At 42.5% G+C, this 19472-nt stretch overlaps 1 pseudogene; it reads right to left on the bottom strand.

Annotated features, from left to right (window-relative positions):
- Positions 1–2827: 2827 nt before the first annotated feature.
- On the bottom strand, positions 2828–15855 carry LOC146363609 (uncharacterized; annotated as a pseudogene).
- Between the last annotated feature and the right edge of the window lie 3617 nt (positions 15856–19472).

Below are 19472 nucleotides of genomic sequence, written 5' to 3'. Positions count from 1 at the left end.
CCAAAGGTTTGTTTGTGGTTTCTTCATGACAAACAAAAGGAACTAAGCACGCTCCTGTGGTTACACAGGAACGCTTCATAAAGACACTCATAAATATTTTGTTTTCATTTTTTATTAATATTGAGTTTGTCAGTAAACACAAAAGCCAAACCAAAGCCAAAAATATTGGTAAGCGGTCCTGGGTGTTAGGTCTGCGCTTGCAGGCCCCGCTGATTCAGAGACTTATCACTGTGAACAAAGCAAGACAAACAGTGGTCGATCATTTTACCCTGCGCAAGGGGAGTCCAGTCGGAATTTCAGAGCAGCAACTCTGCACCTAACCTCAGACGACTCCGACTCCTAGTGTCCCCTTGCCGCCTTTTATTCAGTGACAAACAGTTTCACAAACACTCATCGTAAAACCCCTGTGGTGCTGCATAAAACTAAGGCACTGTGTGTGTGTGTGTGCACGTGAGTGAGGGTGTGTGTGTTTGTGTGTGTGTGTGTGTGTGTGTGTGTGTGTGTGTGTGTGTGTGTGTTTGTGTTTGGGGGTGCGTTTGTGTGACCCTGACAAGGATTGACAAGAACTAACATTGCATATGAGAAATATTGCACATAGAAACTAACATGGTGTATTGTACGCTGCAGGTAAGGAAGGAAAGTAGCCTTGCAGGGAAGGAAAGACCTGAATCTCTCATGGTTGGGGGTTGGGGGAGGGTGTGTTTGCACAACAAAAGCAGGAGAACAATGGAGCTGAAGACCTGTGAAAATCTCAGCGGGGTGCCAAGAGGTGTTAGGGTCGGGGGAATTTACGCAAATTTGCGCAGGGCTAGTAAATCTAGTAGTAGGGACTTGCACCAGGGAAAAAAAGGCTCAGTAATTCTAGTGTTAAAATATCATAATTTTTATGCGTATATACTCTCTCTGTGTGTGTTTATATACAACTGCAGGATGTCACTCAATATTCTCCCACAGTTTGTGCTTACTTGTTTTGTCTTCCAAATACTGTAGGGTCTTTAATTTACAAAATGTGATGAGAGAACTACTGTGAGTTGCAGCAAGATAAATAAAAGTTGAATAAGTCAGTATTAACACTGACTATTGTAGAGAAATTATTATTATGAGAAATTATTCTCATAAACACTGAATCTTTGGATAAGTCATCTTGAATGTAATGATTTTTCTCTCACACCTTTTATTGTAATTGGAATTTGGAAAATAATCTTAATGTAAGACCAAAAAGACACTGAAAAATATCACCCAGAGCCACCATTCTTTGACCATACTAATTATCATTACAGGTTATACTGCACAGAGCTGTATCATATTACCCTGCAGGCTGGTTTGGCATCACATTTCTTTTCTGCTACCTAAACCTGCTGAGCAGTACTGAGTTGGAGAAGCGACAGCATACCAACGAGGCTCCGCTGACAGACAAGACTCAGTACCAAAGGTTTGTTTGTGGTTTCTTCATGACAAACAAAAGGAACTAAGCACGCTCCTGTGGTTACACAGGAACGCTTCATAAAGACACTTAGGTGATTTCCAGCTGTACAGCAATTCTGATGTCACAGAAAACAAAGAAAGCTCATAAATATTTTGTTTTCATTTTTTATTAATATTGAGTTTGTCAGTAAACACAAAAGCCAAACCAAAGCCAAAAATATTGGTAAGCGGTCCTGGGTGTTAGGTCTGCGCTTGCAGGCCCCGCTGATTCAGAGACTTATCACCGTGAACAAAGCAAGACAAACAGTGGTCGATCGTTTTACCCTGCGCAAGGGGAGTCCAGTCGGAATCTCAGAGCAGCAACTCTGCACCCAACCTCAGACGACTCCGACTCCTAGTGTCCCCTTGCCGCCTTTTATTCAGTGACAAACTGTTTCACAAACACTCATCGTAAAACCCCTGTCGTGCTGCATAAAACTAAGGCACTGTGTGTGTGTGTGTGTGTGTGTGTGCGTGCACGTGAGTGAGGGTGTGTGAGTGTGTGTGTGTGTGTGTGTGTTTGTGTTTGGGGGTGCGTTTGTGTGACCCTGACAAGGTTTGACAAGAACTAACATTGCATATGAGAAATATTGCACATAGAAACTAACATGGTGTATTGTACGCTGCAGGTAAGGAAGGAAAGTAGCCTTGCAGGGAAGGAAAGACCTGAATCTCTCATGGTTGGGGGTTGGGGGAGGGTGTGTTTGCACAACAAAAGCAGGAGAACAATGGAGCTGAAGACCTGTGAAAATCTCAGCGGGGTGCCAAGAGGTGTTAGGGTCGGGGGAATTTACGCAAATTTGCGCAGGGCTAGTAAATCTAGTAGTAGGGACTTGCACCAGGGAAAAAAAGGCTCAGTAATTCTAGTGTTAAAATATCATAATTTTTATGCATATATACTCTCTCTGTGTGTGTTTATATACAACTGCAGGATGTCACTCAATATTCTCCCACAGTTTGTGCTTACTTGTTTTGTCTTCCAAATACTGCACGGTCTTTAATTTACAAAATGTGATGAGAGAACTATTGTGAGTTGCAGCAAGATAAATAAAAGTTGAATAAGTCAGTATTAACACTGACTATTGTAGAGAAATTCTTATTATGAGAAATTATTCTCATCCTTAAAAAGTCAGGGGACATTTATTAATCAATGCAAAAAGATTTTATTTATGATATTTTTGAAAAGTGCCATGATAAGCTCAGTGTTGAGATAGCAGACATTACAATATTTTTATCAGTTATCAAATCACACATGTTTGGATGATACAAACACAAATATCATCTCGAGGAGGAAAACACTAAAACTGTTTAAATTAACTTTTCTCTGTCAAACCAAAAGTCATGAACCCACAATGAAGACAAATTAAAATTTACATATTAAGAATATGAGCTAAGAACATGTGGTATTAGAGCCAGAACTAGGGACAGAAAGCTGAAGTTGTTAAAAATAACAGAGGAGGTGGTTTTTGTTGTGGCAGTTGTGATTGATGCTTTAGTTGGGTTTGGAGCAGCTATAGTTGTTGTTAGAGCAGCTGTGGTTGTGGGTGCAGTTGTTGTTGTTGTTGTTGTTAGGGAAGCTGTGGTTGTTGTGGGAGCAGCTGTAGTAGTTGTTGGAGCAGCTGTGGTTGTGGGTGTAGTTGTGGTTGTTGTTGGAGCAGTTGTGGTTGTTGTTGGGGCGGCAGTTGTGGTTGTTGTTGGAGCAGCTGTGGTTGTGGGGGCAGTTGTGATTGTTGTTGAGGCGACAGTTGTGGTTGTTGTAGGAGCAGCTGTGGTTGTTGTTGGGGCAGCTGTAGTTGTTGTTGGAGCAGCTGTGGTTGTGGGTGCAGTTGTTGTTGTTTGGGAAGCTTTGGTTGTTGTTGGAGCAGCTGTGGTTGTGGGGGCAGTTGTGATTGTTGTTGAGGCGACAGTTGTGGTTGTTGTCGGAGCAGCTGTGGTTGTTGTTGGGGCGGCAGTTGTGGTTGTTGGTGGGGCAGCTGTGGTTGTGGGTGCAGTTGTGGTTGTTGTTGTGGTTGTTGTTGGAGCTTCTGTAGTTGTTGTTGGAGCAGCTGTGGTTGTGGGTGCAGTTGTGGTTGTTGTTGGGGAATTTGTGGTTGTTGTGGGAGCAGGTGTATTAGTCATTGGAGCAACAGTAGTTGTTGTTGGTGCAGTTGTGGTTGTTGTTGGGGCGGCAGTTGTGGTTGTTGTTGGAGCAACTGTACTTGTTGTTGGAGAAGCTGTCGTTGTTATTGTAGTAGCTGTAGTTGTTGGGGCAGCTCTCGTTGTGGGTGCAGTTGTGGTTGTTGTTCTAGCAGCTGTGGTTGTTTCTGGAGCAACTGTAGTTGTTGTTGGGGTAGCTGTGGTTGTGGGTGCAGTTGTGGTTGTTGTTGGGGTGGCAGTTGTGGTTGTTGTTGGGGTAGCTGTGGTTGTGGGTGCAGTTGTGGTTGTTGTTGGGGTGGCAGTTGTGGTTGTAGTTGGAGCAGCTGTGGTTGTGGGGGCAGTTGTGATTGTTGTTGAGGCGACAGTTGTGGTTGTTGTCGGAGCAGCTGTGGTTGTTGTTGGGGCAGCAGTTGTGGTTGTTGGTGTGGCAGCTGTGGTTGTGGGTGCAGTTGTGGTTGTTGTTGTGGTTGTTGTTGGAGCTTCTGTAGTTGTTGTTGGAGCAGCTGTGGTTGTGGGTGCAGTTGTGGTTGTTGTTGGGGAATTTGTGGTTGTTGTGGGAGCAGGTGTATTAGTCATTGGAGCAACAGTAGTTGTTGTTGGTGCAGTTGTGGTTGTTGTTGGGGCGGCAGTTGTGGTTGTTGTTGGAGCAACTGTACTTGTTGTTGGAGAAGCTGTCGTTGTTATTGTAGTAGCTGTAGTTGTTGGGGCAGCTCTCGTTGTGGGTGCAGTTGTGGTTGTTGTTCTAGCAGCTGTGGTTGTTTCTGGAGCAACTGTAGTTGTTGTTGGGGTAGCTGTGGTTGTGGGTGCAGTTGTGGTTGTTGTTGGGGTGGCAGTTGTGGTTGTAGTTGGAGCAGCTGTGGTTGTTGGTACAGTTGTGGTTCTTGGTGGGGCGGCAGTTGTGGTTGTTGTTGGAGCAGCTGTGTTTGTGGGTGCTGTTGTGGTAGTTGGTGGTTCGACAGTTGTGGTAGTTGTCGGAGCAGCTGTGGTTGTTGTTGGGGCAGCTGTAGTTGTTGTTGGAGCAGCTGTGGTTGTTGTTGGAGCAGCTGCGGTTGTTGTTGGGGCAGCTGTGGTTGTGGGTGCAGTTGTGGTTGTTGTTGGGGCAGCTGTAGTTGTTGTTGGTGCAGCTGTGATTGTAGTTGATGAAGCTATAGTTGTAGTGGGTGAAGCTGTGGTTGTAGTGGGTGGAGATGTGGTTGTACTTGGTGGAGCTGTCGTTGTAGTTGGTGCAGCTATTGTTGTAGTCGATGAAGCTGTGGTTGTAGTTGGTGTGACTGTAGTTGTAGTTGGTGGACCTGTGGTTGTAGTTGGTTCAGCTGTTGGTGTTAATGAAACTGTGGTTGTAGTTGGTGCAGCTATAGTTGTAGTTGGTGCAGCTGTGGTTGTAGTTTTTGTGGAAGCTGTGGTTGTTGTTGATGTTGATGTGACTGTAGTTGTAGTTGGTGGAGCTGTTGTTGTAGTTAGTGGAGCTGTGGTTGTAGTTGGTGCAGCTATAGTTGTAGTTGGTGGAGCTGTAGTTGTAGTTGGTGGAGTTGTGGTTGTAGCTGGTTGAGCTGTAGTTGTTGTTGATGTTGATGTGACTGTAGTTGTAGTTGTAGTTGGTGCAGCTGTTGTTGTAGTTAGTGGAGCTGTGGTTGTAGTTGGTGCACCTCTTGTAGCTGTGGTTGGTGATGTTTCAGTTGTAGTTTCTGTAGCTGTGTTTGTTGTTGTAGCGTTTGCACCACCTAAGCCAGTTTGAGATTGATATTGTTTTCACACTATTTCTTTTTTTATTCAATAATAGTCTGTAAGGTTTTTTATAATTAACTTACCAACAAACAGAAATAAGATGACAACGACCCTCACCATCATTTTGGGAAAATGATACAAACCTTCAAAAGCAGAATCAGCACTTCAATATTTAAATTATCATATATTTCATAATAAAATATCTTTTATAACATCCTAATCATAATTACAACAGCATTCTGAATTTGTTCTCTTATGCTTATCTATAATTTTCTTTATAACTGTACAATCTGCTCGTGAAAATTACAAGCTTCTAAAACGCTACAGTGCCATATCTAAAGAGAAACACCTTTTGAAAAAAACAAAACAAGCTAAAGTGCAGCTAATGCCCTAAATGCCTCAGCATGTTTGGACTTTATAAGAACACTTTTGTAGACCTTTTATATTAGCTTTTTTTCACAGAAAATTACTCAACTGGTCAAAGATAATTAATAAATATAAAAAATAATAAACAACTGAATATATTTATAGAATATATTTAACATCTTGTAACAAATAACTGAATCATTATTGTGAAATTAGGACATATATTCAAGATTTATTTACAAGTTACTTACAAGTTACTTGTGGTTCTAGGTAGTCTTTGCTGATGTTATTAAAGTTGTAATGCCCACTGATTCCAACTGTCCAACTTTTTATGTCACACAAAACAGGTTTGGTTCCATCACACCATCAACAAAGAGGTAAAGTATTTACATACAGTGTATCCGGAAAGTATACACAGTGCTTCACTTGTTCCACAGATGATCATGTTACAGTCTTATGGATTTATTATCACCTCAAAATCCTACAAAATTTAGTAGATGATGGGCATTTAGGATGATTAGGAAAAGCACACACCTGTCCATATAAGGTCCCATAGCAGACTGTCCATGTCAGAGAACTAACCAAGCCATGAAGTCCAAGGAAATGTCTCAGACTCAAAAACAGTTTGGGCTGTAAATGATTATGTAAATATTGTATTTTTATCTTATCATTTCAATAAATTTACAAGAATTTAAAACAAACTTTTTCACTTTGGTATTTTGTGTGAGACAACTTAAACATTAATAACTAAAGTCTTTCTTTTTATTGTTTTTATCTGTTTTATCATTTCTTGTAGTCTTTTATTGATTTGAATATGAACAATGTCAATAAGAAACATTTTTCCTATTATTGTTTACATGACAGAAATAGCTATGTATAGCATTATTATCACCTTGATCTTCAGATCAATTTGTTGACCTTGAAGGAGAGGTCAGAGGTCAAATATGACATGATATTTTAAATCTTTAAAAAATAATTTTATATGCTGAAAATACACACCAACTGTAAGAATCATAGTTTCTAAGTCAATAGGCATTTTGTCATTTTTCAGCTGATAAATTGTTGCTTTTCTATAAAAGAACGAGTCTGTTTTCTTTTCTACTCTACCTGAGCACTCAGAACACTTTATGCAACTCGGTTTATTCGGAATTCATTCCCAACATTGTTGAGATATTGCATTTACAAACAGAATGCTACTACCTATTTTTATTTGAATAGGTGAGATCAGTGGAAAAAGATTGCTCTGACACCCAGCTTTCCAATGTTTGCATTTTAAAGGGGAAGTCCACCAACAACCACACCTCCAAGTATAAATGTAAGTGCAGATGAAAATAATCATCTTCTTTTAACTAAAAGACTAAAAAATGTTGTAGGATCAGCCTGTTTTCAGCTCTGAGTTTAATAAACAAACACATTTTATGTGAGAATGACTCACAATAAATAGAATAAACTATACACAGTGCTTTGCGGTGGCTTTATTAATGGGTGTTCCAGGTTGTGGGTTGTGTGGTAAGACTTTGGCATGATCTCTGAACCTGGAAAGTAAACTACTCTCAGCAGTCTCAAACAATAATTAATCGAAATGAAAACGAGTGATAATTATCTGTGTCATAAACAGGCTAGTCCATTTAAAAAATATGGTTTCATAAAGCATAAAATCCCACCTCAGCTACAGGCTTTTGTGACAAAGCTGCAGGAAATCATGAGTGATGTTCCAAAATGTCAGAGCTCAGTGGTCGGGTCACATTAGGTCACATCTTATTATGCAATGCCAAAGCTGTGGCACCTCCCACCTGTCAAAGACAAAGTTAGAGACACTGTGGCAGCTGACAGGTTCAGCCTGTTTACAGTTTTCTTAATCATTTCTTTCTCACGTTAACAGAACAAAGATAAGATGACCTTTAATAATCCCAGAGATTTCAAATTCTGGGCGGGGCAGGAATAAGTAAATAGGCGCAGCATACCTAATAGAAGAAAATAGAAGAAATTATATGCTATTCAAGGTAGAATTTTATATATGTGTGTATATATATATGTGTGTGTGTGTGTGTGTGTGTGTGTGTGTGTGTGTGTGTGTGGCATATAAGTTCTGTTTTTTCTTCTGCTTTTTATTAACAGGTACATATATCATATTTGTATATATGTACTATTGTATCATATTTATACATACATATATAAAGATGCAAGTATCTATGTATATGCAAATATGATACAATGGTACAAGTAAGTAGTAGTAGTTCAATAAATATGCATCTTTAAAGCAGTTGAGAGCCAGTTGGTGATGCAGTTTTGTAATTGTATGACCAGATACGCAGCAGACAGCTTGAAGAGAGGAGCTGTGCTGTCAACTTGTCTCCACCTGGTGGTGAGCTGAAGCAGGTGAAGGTGGATGCTGGGTAGGAGTCCGGGTGGGGCCAGAATGATCAGTGCTCGGTTTAATGATATTTGTGTCATATTTTCTTTTCCATGAACATGTGCATGCTATTGAGAACAAAGCGTCAACATTAAACCTGAAGTATTAACTGTAGTTCTGTCTGCTGTTACCTGCTGACCTGTGTGTGTGTGTGTGTGTGTGTGTGTGTGTGTGTGTGTGTGTGTGTGTGTGTTAGTTGTGTGGGTGTGTAGAGGGTGTGTGCAACTCTAAGTGGGCAGAATGCAAACAAAGATTTCTCTTAGGTTACGCACATGCAAACACATTTTTTCTGTATCAAGAAAAGCTGCGTTACGACCCAGCCAGCTGAGTGTTACTCAGCTCTGTGGATGTTCATGGAGTGTTAATTTATCTAAAGTGTACAACTGATGTAAGTGTTGTGTCATTAGTGTCATTTCTGGGTCCAAACAAACCAACATGCTGATGGATAAAAGGTTAACACAGCAGTTTGTCAATATGGAGTTCAAACAAAGTACTTTAAACTTTAAAATGACTTCAATCGTATTTAACATTTGAAATATGATGGAAACAGAAAGGCACCAACACAGTAGGTTTAAATTCCGTTTTATGGCAGCCATTAATCAAATGTGAGGCTGTTGTTTTCTTTAAGAAGATAATAAACACTGAATCTTTGGATAAGTCATCTTGAATGTAATGATTTTTCTCTCACACCTTTTATTGTAATTGGAATTTGGAAAATAATCTTAATGTAAGACCAAAAAGACACTGAAAAATATCACCCAGAGCCACCATTCTTTGACCATACTAATTATCATTACAGGTTATACTGCACAGAGCTGTATCATATTACCCTGCAGGCTAGTTTGGCATCACATTTCTTTTCTGCTACCTAAACCTGCTGAGCAGTACTGAGTTGGAGAAGCGACAGCATACCAACGAGGCTCCGCTGACAGACAAGACTCAGTACCAAAGGTTTGTTTGTGGTTTCTTCATGACAAACAAAAGGAACTAAGCACGCTCCTGTGGTTACACAGGAACGCTTCATAAAGACACTCATAAATATTTTGTTTTCATTTTTTATTAATATTGAGTTTGTCAGTAAACACAAAAGCCAAACCAAAGCCAAAAATATTGGTAAGCGGTCCTGGGTGTTAGGTCTGCGCTTGCAGGCCCCGCTGATTCAGAGACTTATCACCGTGAGCAAAGCAAGACAAACAGTGGTCGATCGTTTTACCCTGCGCAAGGGGAGTCCAGTCGGAATCTCAGAGCAGCAACTCTGCACCCAACCTCAGACGACTCCGAGTCCTAGTGTCCCCTTGCCGCCTTTTATTCAGTGACAAACTGTTTCACAAACACTCATCGTAAAACCCCTGTGGTGCTGCATAAAACTAAGGCACTGTGTGTGTGTGTTTGTGAGTGTGCGCGTGTGTGTTTGTGTGTGTGTGTATGTCCACGTGAGTGTGTGTGTGTTTGTGTGTGTGTGTGTGTGTGTGTTTGTGTGACCTCCTGCTCACCAAAAGGGTCATTAAGGCAGGAGGTTTACTAAACAAGAAAACAGAACCCTCACATAGGATGTGTCCCTATAATAAAACACTACAGCCTCCCGCACCATTCAACAGGCTGGGGATGGGTCATTGATCGTATACTTTGAACAAAGACTTACAAATTTAAGTACAATAATGGCAACATTTAACAATTTGACTCCAACAGTGTGTGTGTGTGTGTGTGTGTGTGTGTGTGTGTGCGCGAGCACGTGTGTGGCTGGTGTGTGTGTCTTTTTTGACAACATGTACTTGATAATGAGGGTGGGAAGCCCAAGCGTCTCGAAGACCTGTGCCCTCACATCTCGATAACAACTGTGGATCCATCCCAGCAGAGGGGAGAGGTCCAGAGAACCAGAGGCAACGGGCAGCTGATCCCCGTCCGAAGCCGGCCACCCTGGCACAAGCCGAGAACTGCAAAAGCTGACAGGGTTTAAGCCATTATCAATGTATTTTCATTGAAACATGAACTTAAACATAAACTTGTCTGGATAGAAAAAGGGATCATATCGATATGTGGTATTATAGAGGAAGATGAAATTATGAGTTTCCAAACTTTAAAGCAAATCTTTCATTTAGAAAACCAAGACCACTATAGATATCTCCAGTTAAGAATCTTTTCTACTCGAAACATTACAAACCAAATACCCACTGCAGCGAGGCCATTTATCCAACTCTTTATAAATGCTTGTTAGAGATTTGGCAAATCATTTGTTCTTTTCATTGGAAAAGTAAAAAATCACATGTATGGAAGGAGTTTAAGTAAAAACGCACTGAACACAGGAACCACCAACATTAAACAGCTGGATTTATGTAACTTTAGAGATTTAAAAGATGGAAAAGATTGCTTTTTAGTGAATTTTAAGTATGAGAAAATTGTAAAACACTGGGGAAAATGGCTTTGCTATGTGAGTTCTATAAGGCCGGACAAAATTCACGGTTCGGTTCGATACTTTGGTGTCACGGTTCGATATTTTTTCGATACAAAAAAATGTTCATGCCTTTTTAATTTGTCATTTATTAAAATTACAAATATATATTTTAACTCAAAAGTACAGTTTTTAAATTTAATGTTGCTGAAACAACAAAGTAATAAAAAAAATAAATCTATCTGATCGAGAAATCACTCATCTTTGGAAAAGAGAGTTTATTACAGAGAAATGTCTCTTTCCAAAATAAAAGCTATACTATACGCTTCTTCTGGGCTATATTCTCAGCAGCATATTAAACATATCAGGTCCCCATAAGGAGAATCCTGTGCTAACGGCTGTCTAAGTGACTCGGGTAAAGTTTGTAGCATGCGTGCTTGTTGTTTTTGTCTGCTTCCACTTGTCTTTGCACGAGGACGATGTCGGCGTAAATGTGCAGTCATATTCGTTGTGTTCCCACTAGTGCTGTCAGCGTTAATCTGAAATAACGTTAACGCCACAACACGGCAAATCTCCGTTAACGAGCTACCCCCGATCGCCCCGTGCTGTGGGGCTGGACGTCAACACGTTAACGAGCTAACTGCGCTAAAGCAGTAGTTCCCACCCATGTAATTGAGCATTGCGTGGCACATCCGACATACTGTTTTACTTTAGTCCATGACGCGCTTACCTTCAGGGTCATACTTCACATGAAGACCAAAATAGTTCCAAACGCCAGATCTGAATGAGGGTGGGGGAGGTTCAATTTGCCATGTTGCAAGGAGAGCTTAGCTTCTGTCTGGCTAGCTTGCCCTGCGCTCAGTGAATCTGCGTTCGACTACTCCACCTAGGCTGCACTGTCGAGTGCAGATCCACTGAGCTCTTAACACAGACAGCATCGTCAGAAGAAAAGTTGATAAAAGAAATTAAAAATTTTATATTGTTCGATACATATGCGTACCGAACCGAAAGCACTGTATCGAACGGTTCAATATCGATACGAGTATCGTTGCAACCCTAAAATATATATATATATATATATATATATATATATATATATATATATATATATATATATATATATATATATATATATATATATATCTCATGTACTAATGCTGTGTCACCATCTGCTACTGAGTGTGGTGGCTTTGTGATTGCCCTCTCTCTGGATGTATATAGTTACAAACTGTATCTATCTGTACATATGTTTGTTTGTGTTTTTTTTCTCCCTCTCTTTTTTCACACCAATGTGAAGGAAAAGTACTTGAATTGATGGTGGACATCTAGACTACTATGCTCCCCTGTACATATACGAGTCTTAGAACAAAGGAAGCCATCAAATGATGTACATTTTATTTTATGCATAACTTCAATAAACATTTAAATCTAAAAAGAAAAGAAAAAGAAACTTGGTGTGGCCCCCGAGAGTGTGTTGCTTCCTCTAATCCCTCCATTAATGAGTCCTCGAAGATCTTATTCAAATTTTGAGAAAGGCTAAAAAAGCAGTTTTCTCTGTCTCTCAGTGCTGTCTTACAGATCAGTGTCCTGTGCGGGGACTTTTTCACCATCATTAATATCCTCTCACTGCTCTACAGGTTTAAATGACCTTTTGTAGCACTACAAAAGGCAGTGGATATTTGCTCACTGCATGAAAAATGGACACAGAGGAGACCTGGATGTGTCTGACAAATCAGTCAGACCTGGGACTGTCAAAGCAGCAGCAGCATACGCAACACACTGAAACGTCACAGCAATTTTCCACTGGGGACGAACAAACAAAGTGCACCTGCTCATCGTATTTCTCTCAAACCAAAGCTTGAATGACAAAAAGATCATTGTCCCCATGACTCATCTCCCGTTTCACTGTGGAGTCAGTGCTCAATCTGCAGGGACATAAAGCAAGGCAATGTGAAGAAAAATCCAGATCACAGCAGTTTCTTCTGCTTTTTATTAACAACAACAGGCCACGGGTCTGAAGTCTGTCTGCTTGACATTAGTCAATCACAACTACCAAACACCCAGTTCTTATTCCAGGACATTAAATACTGTTTTTCTGCCAGTGTTGTTTGGCAGTGTGACGTCCACATTCACACAGGGTGATGGTGGAGGCATGACTTACAGCACTGTCACCCAGGCTTTTTTCAAGCACTGCGGTCCATCAAACAGTTCTGCTCAGATTAGCTTAACCAGTATTTGGTAACTGGTTCACTTAACCCTTTAAGACCTACCATAGAACCAAGTCCTCCAGAGCTTACTTTATATTTTTACATGCTGTGGAGCCATTTTTGGGAGCATTTCAAGTTCATCAAGTTTCAAGTACATCAATACAACCATTATAGCTCACATTTTAATAATATGTCTGCATTAAGTGCATAGTAATTACATAAATTGCAAAAAAGTGCAATAAACTACAAAAAATTGAAAATCGTTTTTGTTTTTTTAACATATATTTCTAGTTAGAGAAATTTAAGAGGCTTATCCCTCAAAACTGTAAATACAAAAAAGTTTCACAAAATAGTTTCCCACCACAGGAAATTTATTTTTGAGTGTCTTCATAGTTTTATTTTTGAAATACACCAATTTTTATATACTGCAGGAAAAACGAAGATAAATATTATAATGCAAATTTGCAAAAAAAAAGACAGCATGTGCATCAAAATAAACTATTTCCAGCAGTGCAATTTGAGTTCTAAGCATCCCAGAAACGACACAGAAAGTCATAAAGTCAAACATAACTTTTAAAAACACCAGTATAGGCTCATGAGGCCCTGATGGAAAAAAAAACTACATTTCCGCAAAATGACGTCACTTCCGGTTTTGGGCAGAACATGGCGGACATGCGATAGTTCGCGCTGATGGACGTAGGAAGTGTTATGAACAGCTGATCAGATCGGCAAAGCCTGTTTCTGGAATATTATGTTTTTATTGCTGCAAGTGCTTTTTATGCAGTTTTTGCAAAGCTATATGTGGAAGGAAACCGTGACCGAGGACAAGCTGATGGCATAAGATGTAAGTACAACTCCTCCGGTTTCATATGCAAAAAAAATTATTGCGCTAGCTTACGTGGTTGCAGTGCTACCGGGATTTAAAAATAGTTATACAAAACGGAGCGTGCCCGCTCCGACCGGCTTTAAAGGGTTGAACTGGCAGGAAAACAATATTTTTGTAATTACGCCAAGGAAGGAGGGTCCGAAACAAAAAACCAAGGAGCACAAGAGTCCAGAACACAGGAAAACAGATTAACAACAAAACCAAACTAGAGCTCAACAAGAGTCCATGAAAAGTTCAGGGGGTCAACCTGGAGGTCGACAGCACAGAGCAAAAAACAGTTCAGGGGGCCGGCCGTGCGGACAGCAACGGCGGCGACGGGCAAACAGTTCTGGGGGCCGACCGTGCACACGGCAACAGCGGCGGTGCAGACAAAACCAATCAGGAGGCCGGCCACTTGGAAGGCAGTGGCGGCCAGCGGTGGCGACGAATTCTCTCCAGAGGCCGACCTTGACGGCCATAACACCCAACTAGAGGCCTGGAAGGCGGCCGGCAGAGGCGAGGCGGAACAGGACAAGCTGGGTCCAATGGCAGTGTGGCAACCGCAGGGCCAGACGAGGCAGGGCCAGACGAGGCAGGGGTGGATGAGGCTGACGCTGCAGGCGTGGATGGAGACACTGCTGCAGAACCGGACGGCAGCGTAGCGGCTGCGGAACCGGACGGCAGCGTGGCGGCTGCAGAACCTGACAGTGGCGATGCTGCAGGCGACGATGCTGCAGGCGACGATGCTGCAGGCGACGATGCTGCAGGCGGCGATGCTGCAGGCGGCGATGCGGATGCAGCAGGCGGCGATGCGGATGCAGCAGGCGGCGATGCGGATGCAGCAGGCGGCGATGCGGATGCAGCAGGTGGTGAGGCTGCAGGCGGTGATGTGAATGCTGCAGGTGACGGTGTAGAAGTCACAGGGGATGATTCAGCAGGTGACGGCTGAACAGACTTCCCCGGACCGTCAGCTGATGTGAGGATGTGCTGGCTGGGTCCTCCAGGACCCCCAGCAGACGAGGCGTGGTGCTGGGTGGGCTCCTCGGACCCACCAGCTAACTTGGCTTGAAGCTGGACGGGCGACTCAGGCCCTCCAGCAGACGTGACTTGAGGCTGGACGGGCTCCTTGGGCCATCCAGCAGACGTGGCATGAGGCTGGACGGGCTCCTTGGGCCCTCCACCAGACGTGACTTGAGGCCGGACGGGCTCCTTGGGCCATCCAGCAGACGTGGCTTGAGGCTGGACGGGCTCCTCGGGACCTCCAGCTGAGATAGACGGCTGAATGGGTCCTTCTGATCCTCCAGCAGAGGACGGAGGCAGAAGGGCGAACTCACTGGAGCTCTCAGCAGGGATGACGGCTGAGACTGCTCAGAAAAGTTCTCGGGTGAAGTTGCTGGAGCTGGTGGCTTAACCTCCAGGGGTCCAGAGTTGTCTGGCGACTGAGGGTGGTGACTGAATGAAAGAGTGGTCAGGCTGCTGAACTAGTGGCAACTGAGCTACAGGTAGCAAAGATGACGGTAATGGAGGTGTAACAGGTGGTGGAGTGGCTGACTGAACTGCGGGCAGCTGGGCTGCTGACTGAACTGCTAACTGTATTGCAGACCCAACGTTAGACTGTGGTGAAAGTGTGGATGGGAGAACATGATCAGGAAAAACTGTTTCGGTGAGGTTTACAGCTTCCCCTGAATGAATCAGTGCAGGTGAAAAAGGGTCCCCAACACTTCCATTCTCTAAATTCATAATACCAGGCTTGGAAACAACAGAGTGGAAACAGTCATTAACACAGAACGTGGGCTCAGGACGCGGCCATAGAAAAACCACTATCATCTTCAGTGGAAACACAGAGAATGGCCCCAGAATAAATTGTCCTTGTTTCTGGCAACGCAGAAACAGTGTCCCTCTCACTCACCACTGTTGGTGGCTTACATGTCCCGACATCCGGCTGTGGGGTGCTACGCCGACGGCGCGAACGTCGCTTTCTTTTTGGAGACGGCTCCGACAGGCCGGGTAATTCCTCGTCCGGCGGTTCGGACGGCACGTCCTCCGTGGAAGTGAGCGGGCGAGCGGTAGCAGCGGGGGGATGAAGGTGGAGTTCGTGGAGAATGAAGTTTTGTACCAGCGGGTGCAGTGAGTCCAATAGCCAGGGATAATCGGAAATAAGCTGTTGTAGCCTGACTTGCCTGAGAAACGCTTCTCCCTCATGCTCTAGCCACAGGTTGATTAATTTTGAAGCTGAGTCCGTTATGAGCTCTCGAAGCTCCGTGGGTGGGGTGAATGCCGCTGGATCCATATCTGGCTGGTCCGTACTGTCACGGCAAGTGAGAAGAGCCGTGTGGAAAAGGTAAAGGAGGATCCAAACGCAGGCAGTCGTGAAGGTGTGAAGGTGATTTATTGAACACGAAATATAGATAGGCAAATGGCAAAATGGAGAACTAAACTATACTGGGACAATTAAACTACTGAGCATGAACAAGAGCATGAACAAGAACACGAACCTGGACATAAAGGAAGGAAGACGATGGTACATGATGATGACGGCAGGGAGACACACGAATGAAACATGGTGGATACACAGACAGACCAGCAACTACAATGACAGAGGACACGACTTAAATACACACAGAGAAACACAGGGAGATTACACACAGGTGGTGGACACAGCTGGGAGTAATTAACGAGACGAGACAAGAGGTAAAACTGAACACATTCACATGAGACACAGACCTTCACAATAAAACAGGAAACAAGAGATCACTACACGAGGACGCAGACAGGACACAGAACTAAACTCACACAAAACATGAGAACACAAATCCTTAACCACGAGTAAACAGAAACACGGAACTCAAATAGTAACCAACAAATCACAAAGGTAACACAACGATCATTCAAGAGATAAACCAAGACATAACAAACTCAAAATGCTGGGTCGAACCGACCCAGAACCGTGACAGAGACAGAGGACAGCAAAACAGAACCTGACGCACACAGACTGAAGACTACCAAAGTAAAACAGGAAATACACAGACTCAAGGACACAGGCTTCACACAGGGACACGACTGACCTGAAAACAGAGAAAACCAATGGGACTAAAATCAAAGATCTAGAAATACAAAACCAAAACACAGACAGCAATAACCCCACAAATAAATCAAATCAAAACACTGGGCCACAGACCCAGGACCGTGAGGAGGTTTTATGACGTTGTAGATGAGGCACTCAGACTACTTCAAATAATTCGAGCCTGCACTGTGACATCTCTTAACACACATTTAGCCACTTTATTATTATTGATTTTCTTGTAAACACACACACACCTTTCATCCGATGATAGCTGGCACAGGCTCCGAGCTGAGGTTAAGTTAATGATGGTTTGAAAGAAATTTTTTTTTAAAGGACATATAGACAGACATGTGTGGGTGTTTGATGTGTCTATTAAAAAACAAACAAACAAAATGATAATAAGACAGCCCAGTTGGTTTTATTCAGTCCTGAACCTGCCCAACATTTCTGACTGAACCATCACAGCGATGTTCATCTGTGAGTGGATGGGTAAACACACCGTCTATGAGAAACTCTCCATTGGAGACAAGCAAACAAAGTGAACCTGCGCAACAGATTGCTCTCAAACATTGGCTCAAATGACAAAGGAATCATTTTTGCGAGCTAATGAATCCCATATCCTCTTTCACCACATGTCAGGAGTTAATCAGCCGGAGCATAAAGGGAGACACAGCTTTGACTGCAGCTCTAATGGAAATGAAACAACAAACGTCTGGCTTAGTTTCTGTTAGTTTCATGTTTTTAAATTTAGACTCCGAGTTTTATAATAAACAACAAGAAAAACATACCTTACGATTAGTTTTTACAACAGAGAGGCAGTGAAATAATATCATTCAGAATTAATAAAGAAATAGTTTGATCAGTATTTTGAGTTCTGGATTTCTTTGTGGAATAAATGAAACTGATGTCATTGAAATTGTAAATAAATAAATGAAATAAAAGATTAAAGATGAACTGAAGGAATCAGATTATAGTAATCAGATTCAGAATACTTTCATAATCCCTGAGGAAAGTATGTGGGTTACAGATGCTCCAAGACAAAAGCAGTAACAGACTGAACTTATTAAATAATACAATATGTTACAAGTTTACAAAATATCAGAAACAGCTCTTATGTATGTGCAAATAGCTCAATTATAAATATCCAGAACATTACAGAGGTGAAATATATATATGATTGTCATTTTACTCTAAAAACTTTGATTTATATCCATATGTAATCAGTATTTTCTAATTATATGAGATTAGCTAAGGTAACTCCATTTTTTTAAATGGAGAGCGACACTACATGAATAACTATAGAGCGGTATTATTTTTTGCTGACCTTTTAGAAATATTCTGAAAATTATCTGTGAAACCGTAACCCTTGATTGGATCTGTTTATTGATAAATATAAAGTACTGGATGAACACCAGTGTGGGTTATGTGTGAGAGTAGGATTTTTTTTCTTCTATTCAGATAGATATATAATGTACTAGATATATAAGTGCTGCTTCTGCATGCGCCTGTCACTATTTGTTATAAAGGTTTTGGATTTTATATGAACTGTTTCACATGTTCAGTGTCATTTTTTTCCTGTCCTACTCAGTACTTTAGCAATCAGAATAGTTGTCTGAAGGAAAGATGCTCAACATATTTATTTTTCCAAGTGGACCAATATGCCAATGCCATATTAGTCCACTTGATTGATCTGTGTGTGTGAATGGGTGGATGACTGGATGTGTAAAGCGCTTTGGGGTCTTTAGGGACTAGTAAAGCGCTATACAAATACAGGCCATTTACCATCTATATTACTGTTGTTTATTAATTTATTTTATTTTAAGGTATAACAAATTGGACAGGCAGTTAGAGAGAAAGGGAAAAAAGAAAGAAAGAAAGGGAGAAAGAAAAACAGAGGGAAAGGGGGACAGTAAGAGAAGGCCCTGAGAAAATCTGTTGGATCAGCTGTTAAAAGAAGAAAAATAAAAACAAACAACAAGAGAACACAATACAGAGATCAAAGCAACAACCTAGACATGTGTAAGTAACACTAAATACTAAATATTGAATGTTATTTAGCAGCACACAAGACCGACAGCGCACAATATACTCTGAGAAAGTCTGTGATCACCTGTGCGCACATCTGTGTGCACATCTGTGTGTGTGAGCCCGCTTGAGTTCAAAAGGTTTCTCCATGTAACGATCTGCTAGAAGGTGTGGGGAGCCATAGTCCTGCTCCCCAGAGCGGGAAGCAGACATGGAGAAGACCCACCAGAGGGTAAAAGCCCAAGGAAAACCACCTGAGAGGCAACTGCACCACCCTCCTGGAAAGAGCTGAGAGCCCCAGACATGGGGTCACCCAGTAGCCACGGTGCAGAAGCCACAGGGCACTGCAGTGACGAGCCTGCAGGCAGCCAGTCGCACCAGAAGGACCCAGCCCCGGTCCCAGAGGCCCGAGGGCACGCCACCCCCCTGGAAGGGGCCCGAACCCAGCCATGTGTGCCAGGCCCCACCAAGCAGCCGCCGGGAGTGAGGTACATACCTGAGCGCCCAGCCCGGACACCAAGAACCACCAACGCACCGACGTCTGAGGGCAAGTGTGGTGGGTGGAGACAAGCCTCCACACCTACGGGGGCTTGAGATGTCCCAGAGAGGCAGAGGTGGAGACTCAAGCTGGCACATGGACATAGACAAACAGGCACACACACGAGTCCAACATCATCATCAAGTTTGCGGATGACACAACCATCATAGGCCTCATCACAGGCAATGACGAGACGGCCTATAGAGAGGAGGTGATGGCGCTGTACGAGTGGTGTCTGGAAAATAACCTGACTCTCAACATCAGCAAAACTAGAGAGATG

This window comes from Perissodus microlepis, chromosome 22 (genome assembly GCF_051167445.1).
Source record: "Perissodus microlepis isolate ML-2025 ecotype Zambia chromosome 22, ASM5116744v1, whole genome shotgun sequence".
NCBI lineage: Eukaryota > Metazoa > Chordata > Actinopteri > Cichliformes > Cichlidae > Perissodus > Perissodus microlepis.
This window is presented reverse-complemented; position numbering and strand designations above follow the sequence as displayed.